This window comes from Rhinopithecus roxellana, chromosome 6 (assembly GCF_007565055.1).
Source record: "Rhinopithecus roxellana isolate Shanxi Qingling chromosome 6, ASM756505v1, whole genome shotgun sequence".
NCBI lineage: Eukaryota > Metazoa > Chordata > Mammalia > Primates > Cercopithecidae > Rhinopithecus > Rhinopithecus roxellana.
Window position 1 is genome coordinate 46,056,934 of NC_044554.1, and position 11,047 is coordinate 46,067,980.

At 47.9% G+C, this 11,047-nt stretch overlaps 1 pseudogene; it reads right to left on the reverse strand.

Moving 5' to 3' along the window:
- Positions 1-869: 869 nt before the first annotated feature.
- On the reverse strand, positions 870-7,020 carry LOC104673640 (annotated as a pseudogene).
- Between the last annotated feature and the right edge of the window lie 4,027 nt (positions 7,021-11,047).

Sequence of the window (11,047 nt, forward strand, 5' to 3'; positions counted from 1 at the left end):
GGAAGGAAAAGCACAGACACAGGCAGGTGAGGCTTCATGAGAAGGTCGGGGTGAGAGCTCCCCTGTGTGTTTGGGGTTGATAACTGTGTGTGGCGATTGGTGACTCATTTGAGGACACTCACTCTCAGGGACTCAGAGGGAGTCTGAGAACCTCAGAGCCAATTCCTGCTTCATTGAGCTGTACCCTAGAGAGCTGAGGGCTCTCAAATAAACTTTGGCTGGTGGGCCAAGGCCAACATGGTGTGGAGATGTGGAGCAGCTGGAGTGGAGGGCCGGGTCTCCCAGGGAGCCAAGGAGTATGGGGAAACTGAGGCACAGAAGAGGCTTGGGTTTGTGTGAAAGAGCTTGCAGGGTTCTAGCACCTCACAGCCAGAGTGGCCATGGCCATGCCTGTGGATGTCAGCAGGGGACACCTGAAGAATCCCTAAGGGACAGCGGGTCCGGGCCATGCTTGGAATTGCCCAAGTCAGAGTGTCCAGGAACCATGACCTCCAGGGGAAACCAAGAGTTTCAGATGAATCCAGTGCTTGGGAGCAGGACCAATGAGAAAATCAAGTCACATTTCTACAGGATTTTACAGTTAATACTGTTCTTTGTCATGCTAGACAAAGAGAGATGATTATTTATTAGCTTCTATAGATTAGACAATGGCAGGCAGTGGTTCGAGGCGAGACAATTTTTGGGTCCGAGTCAGCTCAGGGCAGGCATCCCAGTCTTTGGTCTCCAAATCCACCTCCTGTCTGTCTCCCCACACTGTTCCTTGGGCCTTGAGGATCCATTGACAGTGATTTCTGTGGTTCAGCTCCCATGTCAGGCAGGAAGGGCAGCTACTGGGGCTGAGATCCCACATTGCCTCCAGCCCTTGCTTCCTACCTGGCCTCCCCTGGACTCCAGCAGGGCTGGGCCAGGCTGCTGTGCTGCACGTGGCAGGAGTAGGGGGCTGTGTCTTGCAGGGCCACACACACCAACAACCAGGTCAGGTAAGTACCATTTCCACCGTCAAGAACATCTCCTGTAGCTCAGGCTCCTGCGCCTCGCCGTCCCGAGTCCAGTGCACGTCAATTTTCCCTGGGTAGAAGTCGTAGGCCAGGGACTTGAGTTTCTTCTTTTCCCCTGGGGCCTGGTGGCTGGTGACCACCACAGAGGGAGGATCTGTGGAAGGGGAGAGTGTGACATCGCAGGCTTGAGGTCGACTTCTCCCCGCCCAGGTCTCTTCCCACCCCCACCCCTGGCTGTCAGCGATCAGCAGAGCTCTAAGCTCTGTACCTGCCCACCCCACCCCACCCCATCCCCGGCCCCAGGACACTATCCAGAATATCAAGGAAGGCTGACGCTTTCCCTCTTGCCCAGTCCCCACCCCACCCATGTATTGACTCTGACGGCAATAAGTTGTGAATGCTCCGTGCACTTCTCCACGTTTTCCCACTTCTCAGTGGGCTTTGGAGTTCTCCTCTCCCCAAGTTTCAGTCCAGCTGCTTAGTTCAGCCCATGCCTCTATCCAGCAACCGCTTCCCTGCAGCACTGCACAATCCTGAGTCTCACTACGACTCCAATCCAAGTCTCAGCTTGCAGCCATCAATCCCGCTCACACTGGCTCACTCTTGCCCTTCCAGGGCTGACATTTTACACACCTCCCTTCTCTCCACCACCTAGTTGGGAGGCATCATTGTAGAGAGAAAAAACGATGGGATTTGGAAACTGAAATCTGGAATTTGAGTCCTAGCTCTGCCTCTTTTTTTTTTCTTTTTTTTTTCCTTTTTTTTTTTGAGACCGAATCTTGCTCTGTTGCCCAGGCTAGAGTGCAGTGGCATGATCTTGGCTCAGTGCAATCTCAGTCTCCTGGGTTCAAGCGATTCTCATGCCTCAGCCTCCTGAATAGCTGCACTGAATAGCTGGGATTACAGGTGCCTGCCACCATGCCGGGCTAATTTCTGTATTTTTGGTAGAGAAGGGATTTCATCCTGTTGGCCAGGCTGGTCTCGAACTTCTGACCTCAAGTGATATGCCCGCCTTGGACTCCCAAAGTGTTGGGATTACTGTGTGTAAGAGGCAGAGCTGAGCTAGCATGCCTGGCCCCAGCTCTCCAGCTCTGCCTCTTACACACAGTGTTACCCTCACCTCTCTCACCTCCAGCTCCTCTTCTCTCAGTGGGTGATATTTTGGGAAGCCTACCAGTGAATTGGTGGCTTTCCTGGCCCGTTCTGCCTGAAATTTTGATGTCCTCCTAGGAAAGAAATGAATCCTAGAAGTTGAAAATTGGGGGTCTGCGTGACTTACACGGATGGAGGAGATTGGCCTAAGATGCTCTCTGAGCTCCCAGCCTGAGATCATGTTGGTTTTTCCCAGCTCAGTACTGGAGAGCAGGAAGCAGTGAGTACCTTGCCGGTCCAGGATATTTTTGCTGTATTTCAGGTATTTCTGCAGAGTCTCAGGGCACTCCTCCTCCAGGTAAGCCTTGGCCTGCCTCACGTAGACTGGTTCTGCCTCCCACTTCTGCTTGGTGTTCTGGGCTTCTGGGACCAAGGGGACCCAGGCTGGGGTTTCTTTGTTGAATTCAACGTAGTCCTTTCCATCATAGGCATTCTTCCAGAATGCTCCAGTGCTTCTGTTATTCTGGATCTCACAACCAAATCTTTCCTACAAGCCATGAGACCCTGAAACGTCCCCCGACCCCACAGGGAGCCAATCAGCCTAGTGCCAACTCCATCTGAATAACCCTTAGTCCTGCACTCTTCACACCTCAATAGGAGGAAAGGCTTTTGCAATCTAAGCATGCAGTTCCGTAATCACGGCATATGATTTTACCTGGATGTACAGTTGGCAGAGAGTGGCAAAGACTATATGGATTGGCATTTCAGGCCAATTTGAGATGAAATATGCACTCCTGCCAGCCAGAGAAGTTAAGAGAGCTACAGGCTGTGGGCAGATTTCTATCTCTTCTGTAGCATCTCCTTTTATGTGTTTGAACTTACAGGGAGTGCTTGGGAACCTGTCACAACCACACCAAAGTACGTTTCCGAATTTGGTAGAAATTATTTGTGATTTCATACGAGGAAAGGAAGGCTCTCCTTTTCTTTCAGTTTTAGGTGGAGTTTATATCATCACCTAAATCAACCTAATCTGATCATTCCTTTTTTTTTCTTTTTTCTCTTTTTTTGAGACAAGTCTTATTCTGTTGCCCAGGCTGGAGTGCACTGGTATGATCTCGGCTCACTGCAACCTCCGTCTCCCGGGTTCAAGCAATTCTCCTGCCTCAGCCTGTCGAGTAGTTGAAATTCCAGGCATGCAACACCATACCAAGCTGATTTTTGTATATTTGGTATAGACGGGGTTTCACTGTGTTGGCCAGGCTGGTCTCAAACTCCTGACCTCAGGTGATCTGACTGCCTCGGTGCCCCAAAGTGCTGGGATTACAGGCATGAGCCGCTGTGTCTGGCCTGATTGCTTCTTTCTTCCTTTTTGGTGTTTGATATTTTTATCTCAAATCTCTAAAGTCCCAACCTTCTTGCCCATTAGCAACAACTCTCAGAAATGGACCTCCTAGGGTGGGGGACGCAGCCTCTTCATTCTGTTTATAAAAGCAGGTGTTTACCCAGCACTGGTTGGTGCTGTTGGCATAGACACTGACAGCTCTCAAGCTGTCTGGGCTCATGGTCTCTCCCCGCCCCCACCTGGCATGTTGCATGAGCTGGAGCCAGTCACCTCCCTGGGCCTCTATTTCCTCACCTCCGAAACAGCAATGCCAAGAGCACGGTTTCAGGGGGCTATTCTGGAGCATTAAATATGCTCATAGATGGGCCTGGCACAAAGTAAGTGCTCAGTAAATGTCAGTTACTCTTATTTCCTGATACCCTGTGTTCATCTCTTCATCCTCCTTCCTCGTAATTATCCACTTTGACATTTCTATTCCTGTCCATCAAAACTTCTCCCAGTGTCTTTCCTGATCACCTGGGCCCCCTCCTCTCCTATGGCTGACACACAGCCCAGGCCATTTTCCTTACCAAGACCTCCCATCCCTCATCCTTCAAATGTCTGCTTATCTCTTGCCTCCTTTTGGAAACCTTCAGATCCCATGTAGTACCTTGGGCAATTTTATACTTAGAAGCCCATCTTTTGACACTCACTCTATGATAATTTAACACCAGCAGTTCACCAGGCCTGGGGCTGGCTGCCTTGGGGCTGGCAGTGTAGTTTAGCAGAAAAAGTGCTGGGCCGGGGGCACAGGGACCATCTCTGCACGGGCTCTGCCACCAGCTCCTCCAACCACAGTGCAGGTGGCCCTTCCCAGGTCTGCATCTTATGGTGAGGAGAAACTTTAGGGCTGCAGGGAACTCTAACGGCCCGCGGTTTTGAATCAGCACTTCCTGAGCCCTCAGCATGGGCTACAGTGTGTGCCGGGTGCTTTTCTCTGTTCATTCCACAAATTTCAATTGAGCCAATATTGGCTGCACCCTGTCCTAGGCGATGGAGCTGCAAGGGAGATTAGGACAGACTGTGACATCCTTCATAAAATAGACACAGTTAAATATTACAAACTTGTTTGGGGGTAGGTCTCAATGCTCCAGTGTTTGCAAATTTTGACCAGATATTTTGGGAACGTTTCACTGTCAACAGCTGGGACTGGCGGAGCCACCAGGTGAGCCCAGGTCTGTGTGACCAGCTCCAGTGTTTGCAAATTTTGACGAGATATTTTGGGAATGTTTCACTGTCAACAGCTGGGACTGGCGGAGCCACCAGGTGAGCCCAGGTCTGAGTGACTTTGAGAGTGGCTCACTCTCCAGGCAACTTCCCTGGACAGGGGTGAGTCTGATGCCTTCTCACCGGGAGATCAGCCTCTAATGGGTGGGGTGTGGAGGTGAGAGGTCAGAGGTGCCTGGATAGGAAGTGACTCTGCCATCACTTCCTGTGTGAGCTGAGGCCTGGAATGATGATGGGGCAATCGATGGGGAAGTGGGGAGCACCTGTGCCGTGGGGTGGGCGGGATGCGGACATGTCTGCATTTCTGCTGTGCCTCCTGTTCCTCAGCTGGGATTGGGACTATTTCCATCCTGCTGACCCCTTGCCACTCACACTTGAGGGGCTGCCTCTTGGGTTAGACCTTCCACCCCCATGGTCTGTTGTTCACTGACCACTACTGTTGTTGTAATACTCCATGATGTTATTCAGGGTCTCCATAAAGATGTCCTCCCTGACCTTCTGAAGTTGGTTCTGCTTCTCCCAGTCTTCTACTCCTTCCACGTGTCTTCATGTTTCCAGGGCTTAGCCTTCCCATCTTCACTGTTGTAGTGGAAGAACGCATGGTCATTGAGGAAGACAGTGCCCTGCAGCCTGTGGGTGCCTTTGCTAGGCCTGGACAGCCCAGTGTAGAGATAGGTCAGAGAGTAATGACCCGCAAAAGAAAAGACTCTGAGGGCTGGGGTCCATGCAAGGGTGTCCCATTGTGGGGCTGCAGAGGGCCAGGAGGGGAGGCCTGGCCACTGGCTTCTTCCTCCCCAGCTCTCTCCTCTGCTCTCAGCTTCATACCATCAAAGCCTCATTCAAGGAAATAGGCTCTGCTTTCATGCTGGGGATGATATTTCAGAGACCATTCTGTGCCTTCACTACAGAGTTTAATCTGCTTGGCACAGAAGAAGATAACGTTTTTCAGCCTCCTTATAGATAGATTGGAACCATGTGACTGAGTTTTGTCAAACAAGAATGTGAGTGGAAGTGACTGGTGTCTTTCTTCTGGTCCAAGACCCTACCACCTGGCTTGCCCCTACTGTCTCTTATCCCTTTCGTTGATGACTATAGAGGCCATAGGATGAAACAGAAGAATCCCAAGATGCAAACAGCCTGGATCCCTGAGTCACCTTGTGGAGGAGAGGAACCTTGCCCAATCTGCATTGAATGTGACATGAGAAATAAATATTTCTAGTCTAACCAGACAAATACATATAGTTAGAAAGTGTAGGAAGGCGAATTTACTAAACAATTCAAGAAGCGACCCATAATGGATCAGCATAGGGTAAGGCTAGGATACCTCTCAGAATTCCTGGCATTGTACCTTGCAGTTTGGTACAAGATGAAAGCTGAGAGAGTGGGACATTTCCACAATTAATTCCATAGTTAATTTAGAATATAATTTACATGAGTGTTAGTAATGTTGGAGGTCATATGGCAGATTTCTAACTTAAGTATTGAAGTCATTCTTGCTCATGAGTTTCTGAATGTGATTAGCCTTTAAATCAGACCTTGAGTAAAACAGATTACCCTCTACAATGTGGGTGGGTCTCATCCAATCAATGGAAGACATCAAGAGAAAAGGCTGAGGTCCCCCAGTGAATAAATAATTCTGCCTCCAAAGACTCAGGACAGCAACACCAACTCTTTCCTGGGTCTCCAGCCTGCTGGCTTGCTTTGCTGATTTAGGATTTTTAGCCCTTAGAATTGTGTGAGCCACAAGAAATATTAAATAAAACTCCCTTTCTCTGTTTTGTGTATACGTACACGTATATATGTATACATATATACATATATTTAGTGTATATATTTATATATGTATAAAATGTATAAAAATTATCTATGTATAAATATATACATATATTTAGTGTATATATGAATATACAATGTATATATGAATACATATATGAATAAAAATTTAGCCAGGCATAGTGACATCTGCCTGTAGTTGCAGTTACGCAGGAGGCTGAGGCAGGAGGATCACTGGAATCCAGCTGTGATGGTGACACTGCATTGCAGCATGGGTGACAGAATGAGATTCGGTCTTTTTTTTTTTTTTTGAGAGGGAGTCTTGCTCTGTTGCCCAATGTATATGAATATACATTGTATATTCATATATACATATGTGCATGTTTATACAATATATATTAGTTTTGTTTCTCTGGAGAACCCTGAATAATTCAGATTTGAGTGCAGAATGGGATTAATATTATAAATGTGATTATTATAAAACTAACATGAAACACCTATTCTGACAATTTGTAAATGAGACAGCAGGACAGGCACCATTCTTACCATCGTGTCTGCTTGGAGGGTTCTGGGCAAGAGGCACAGGTATTATCCTGGGTCCTGGGGCCCTGCCCAGGGGAGGTGATTCTATAGGCCAATGGGAGTGCCAGGACAGGCTCCTCTCCTGACAGTAAGAAAGAAGTATGCACAAGCCAGGCTGGGCAGAGATTGTGATCAGTGAGTCTACACACACATTATACAAATTCAGAGCTGAGACAGTTGATCTCTGGACTGAGGCTTTGTGTGTGCCTGGGGCGGAAGGATGCCAGTGGGTGGGAGGTGTGTGTGATGGGTGGCAGGTGTCTGGGATGTGTCACCTTTCCAGTCTATTATGACACTCTCTGGGGTCACTTGGGTGTTGTCAAACCAGACTTCATCCCTGCCTTCTGGAAAAAACCTCGACATGTCCAGGACGTGGACCTGGGTAGTCCCCAGCTGGTATGTATGCCTATTGTGGTGGTAGGGTATTCATAGTCAAACAGAAGATAGGAGGATTTATGAATATTCAAGAAGGAGACCCACATGCATGCAAATTAGGTTCACATGTATGAAGCATACAAGTAAACATGCAACCTGTGATTGTTAATCCTCAGTGTCAGCCAGGCATGGTGACTCATGCTTGTAATCCCAGCACTTTGGGAGGTGGAGGGGGCCAAATCACCTGAGGTCAGGGGTTCGAGACCAGCCTGGCCAAAATGGCGAAACCCCGTCTCTACTAAAAAACTACAAAAATTAGCTGGGCATGGTGGTGGGGGCCTGTAATCCCAACTACTCAGGAGGCTGAGGCAGGAGAATTGCTTGAACGTGGGAAGCAGAGGTTGCAGCGAGCCAAGACGGTGCCATTGTTCTGTCTCAAACAAAACTGTCAGCTTGATTGGATTGAAGGATGCAAAGTATTGTTCCTGGGTGTGTCTGTGAGGGTGATGCCAAAGGAGATTAACATTTGAGTCAGTGGACTGGGAAAGGCAGACCCACCCTCAATGTGGGTGGGCACCATCTAATCAGCTGCCAGTGCAGCCAAAATACAAAGCAAGCAGAAGAATTTGAAAAGACTAGACTGGCCTAGACTCCCAGCCTACCTCCTTGTCCCATGCAGGATGCTTCCTGCCCTCGAACATCGGACTCAAGGTCTTCAGCTTTGAGACACAGACTGGCTTCCTTGCTCCTCAGCTTGCTGATGGCCTATTGTGGGACCTTGTGATCGTATCAGTCAATACTCCTTAATAAACTCCCCTTTACATATACAGCTATCCTATTAGTTCTGTCCTTCTAGAGAATCCTGACTAATACACAACCCATGTTCACTTTAGGGTGGAGACTGAACATGTAAATCCATTTTAATTAGGTCCTATACGTAAAAAGGTAGAATGTAGGTCAAAAGTCCTCTTTCTTTCTTTTTTCTTCCTCCCTCCCTTCCCTTCCCCTCCTTTCCCCTCCCCTCCCCTCCTCTCCCCTCCTCTCCTCTCCTTTCCTTTCCTCCCTCCCTCCCTCTTTTTCTTTCTTTCTCTCCCTTCCTTCCTTCCTTCCTTCCTTCCTTCCTTCCTTCCTTCCTTCCTTCCTTCCTTCCTTCCTTCCTTTCTTTCCTTCCTTCCTTCCTTCCTTCCTTCCTTCCTTCCTTCCTTCCTTCCTTCCTTCCTTCCTTCCTTCCTTCCTTCCTTCCTTCCTTCCTTCCTTCCTTCCTTCCTTCCTTCCTTCCTTCCTTCCTTCCTTCTTTCCTTCTTTCTCTCTTTCCTTTCTTTTTTGAAATAGGAGTATCACTGTGTTGCCCAGGCTGGTCTTGAACTCCTGAGCTCAAGCAATCTTCCTGCTTCAGCCTTCCCAAGGTGCTGGGACTACAGATGTGAGTCACCATGCCTAGCAGAAGTCAGCTTTCTGTACATCCTCGGGAAACCGGTCAAAACTACTCTGAATACAGTAGTCATTGATCAAGAGGAAACTCTTTTTGGACCAGACTGTCATGTTGGAATCACGAAAATAGCAGGAAGGCGCTGCGTGGTTGGATGAAGTAAGCAAGGGGTCTTTGGGTCTTTCATTCTCTCAAGCTTGCTTTTGAGAAAATCTAGTAATGATTAGTAAGGGAAAGGCATTGAAGTCTAATGGGGGCATGATCAGTCTCCGGTCTCACCAGAGCCAGGACTTAAAATTATGGGGTCTTTTACCCACACGAGGGTTCGTTAGTCTGTCTGAGGGGTTTAGGACTTTTATTTTGGTACTTAAAGGCAGCACCTCATGTCCCAAGTGACTGGACAGAGTGAAGAGCACGAGGAATTTCAGGACCAAGGGCTGGAACGTTTGAGTTCAAAAGTGGTAGAAAGCTTAAAGAAAAGAGAATAAGCTCAATTGCAGAAATTATTGACTCAAAGCACCATCTGAAAATCAGGCAATTTCTGTAATAGGGCAGAAAGAATTCCCTTATCTTTTGCAGTTACCAGGATACAACAGACAAAATAAATAAATAAATAAATAAATAAATAAATAAATAAATAAACCTTAATAGACTGGGTGCGGTGGCTCATGCCTGTAATGCCAGTACTTTGGGAGGCCCAGGCAGGTGGATCACTTGAGGTCAGCAGTTAGAGATCAGCCTGCCCAACATGGTGAAACCTCGTCTCTACTAAAAATACAAAAGTTACCCGGGCATGGTGGTGCGTGCCTGTAGTCCCAGCTACTTGGGAGGCTGAGGCAGGAGAATTGCTTGAACCTGGGAGATGGAGGTGGCAGTGAGCCGAGATCGTGGTACTGCACTCCAGCCTGGGTTACAGAGTAAGTGAGACTCCGTCTCAAAACAAAACAAAAACAAACAAACAAAAAAACCAAAACCCTTAGTAATGCCTAATTATTAAACCTAATAACAAAAAAATAGGTTTTGTAACCTAATTACCAAAACCTCATAAATCGAATAACAAATTGGGCTTCCAACACTCCTGTTGTTGGTACTGATTGTCAGTGTTACCAAGAGCTTTGTTGGAGAAAGAACGAAAACCTGAAATGGAATTGGGGAGGGCTTTGTGGGAGGGGTTGTGGGTGAGCAGGATGTGTGAACAGGGATAGAATATCTGCTGGCAGATGGGGACACGTTTCATAAGGACAGGGATGGGGTTTCCCCTGCTCCTTTCTCTGTCCCTAGGGCTTAGCCCAATTCTTGGCAGGAAGAAGACAATCAATGAACACTTCCAAAAACAGATCTCCGGGTGAATGAGCAAAGACAAGAAGAAACAGTGCCAGACATATTTGAGGGTTATTGAAGCCAATCTGGTGGAAACAGAGTTCCTGAAGACAGTTGAGGGGTGGGGTAGGTGGGGGCGATCAATGCAAAAGGGAGGTTGGAATCAGGTTCTGGGAGCTTTAGTCCAGTGGATGTGTCTAATTGAGACAGGAATAGCACTGGGTGGGCGCAGGAGGATGGAGAACCCAAGCAACAGTTGAAATAAGAACTAGGCAAAGAAACCACAGGATAACAGAAAACCCCAAATAATGGAGAGAAAATGGCCAAAATCCCGGCCAGGGTGACATGTCCATGACTCTTCCGGACAAGCCCAAATAAGGGAGAAAGGGGGCAGTAATGGAGGGGGTGTCCTGTACTTCCCTCCTTTTCTAGAATATCTCATTATTATTCTTATTTTTTTGAGACAGGGTCTCACCTGCCTCTGTCACCCAGGCTGGAGTGCAATCATGGCTTACTGCAGTCTTGAACTCCTGGGCTCAAGCAATCCTTCTGGTTCAGCCTCCCAAGTAGCTAGGACTACAGGCATTCTCCATGACATGCGACTTATTTTTGTTCATTTTGTATAGAGATGGGGTCTCACTATGTTGCCCAGGCTGGTCTCAGACTCCTGGGCTCAAGCGATTCACCCACCTCGGCCTCCCGAAGTGCTGGGATTACAGGTGTAAGGCAACGTGCCCGGCCAGAATATCTATGTTTATTCTACTCCCTAATTAAAGAAACACCTGTAAAATTAGAAACTAACTGTGTGCGTGACTATTCTCACGAGTATGCCTGTGTGCACTTTCACTTTGCAATAAAAGCTGCTTGCCT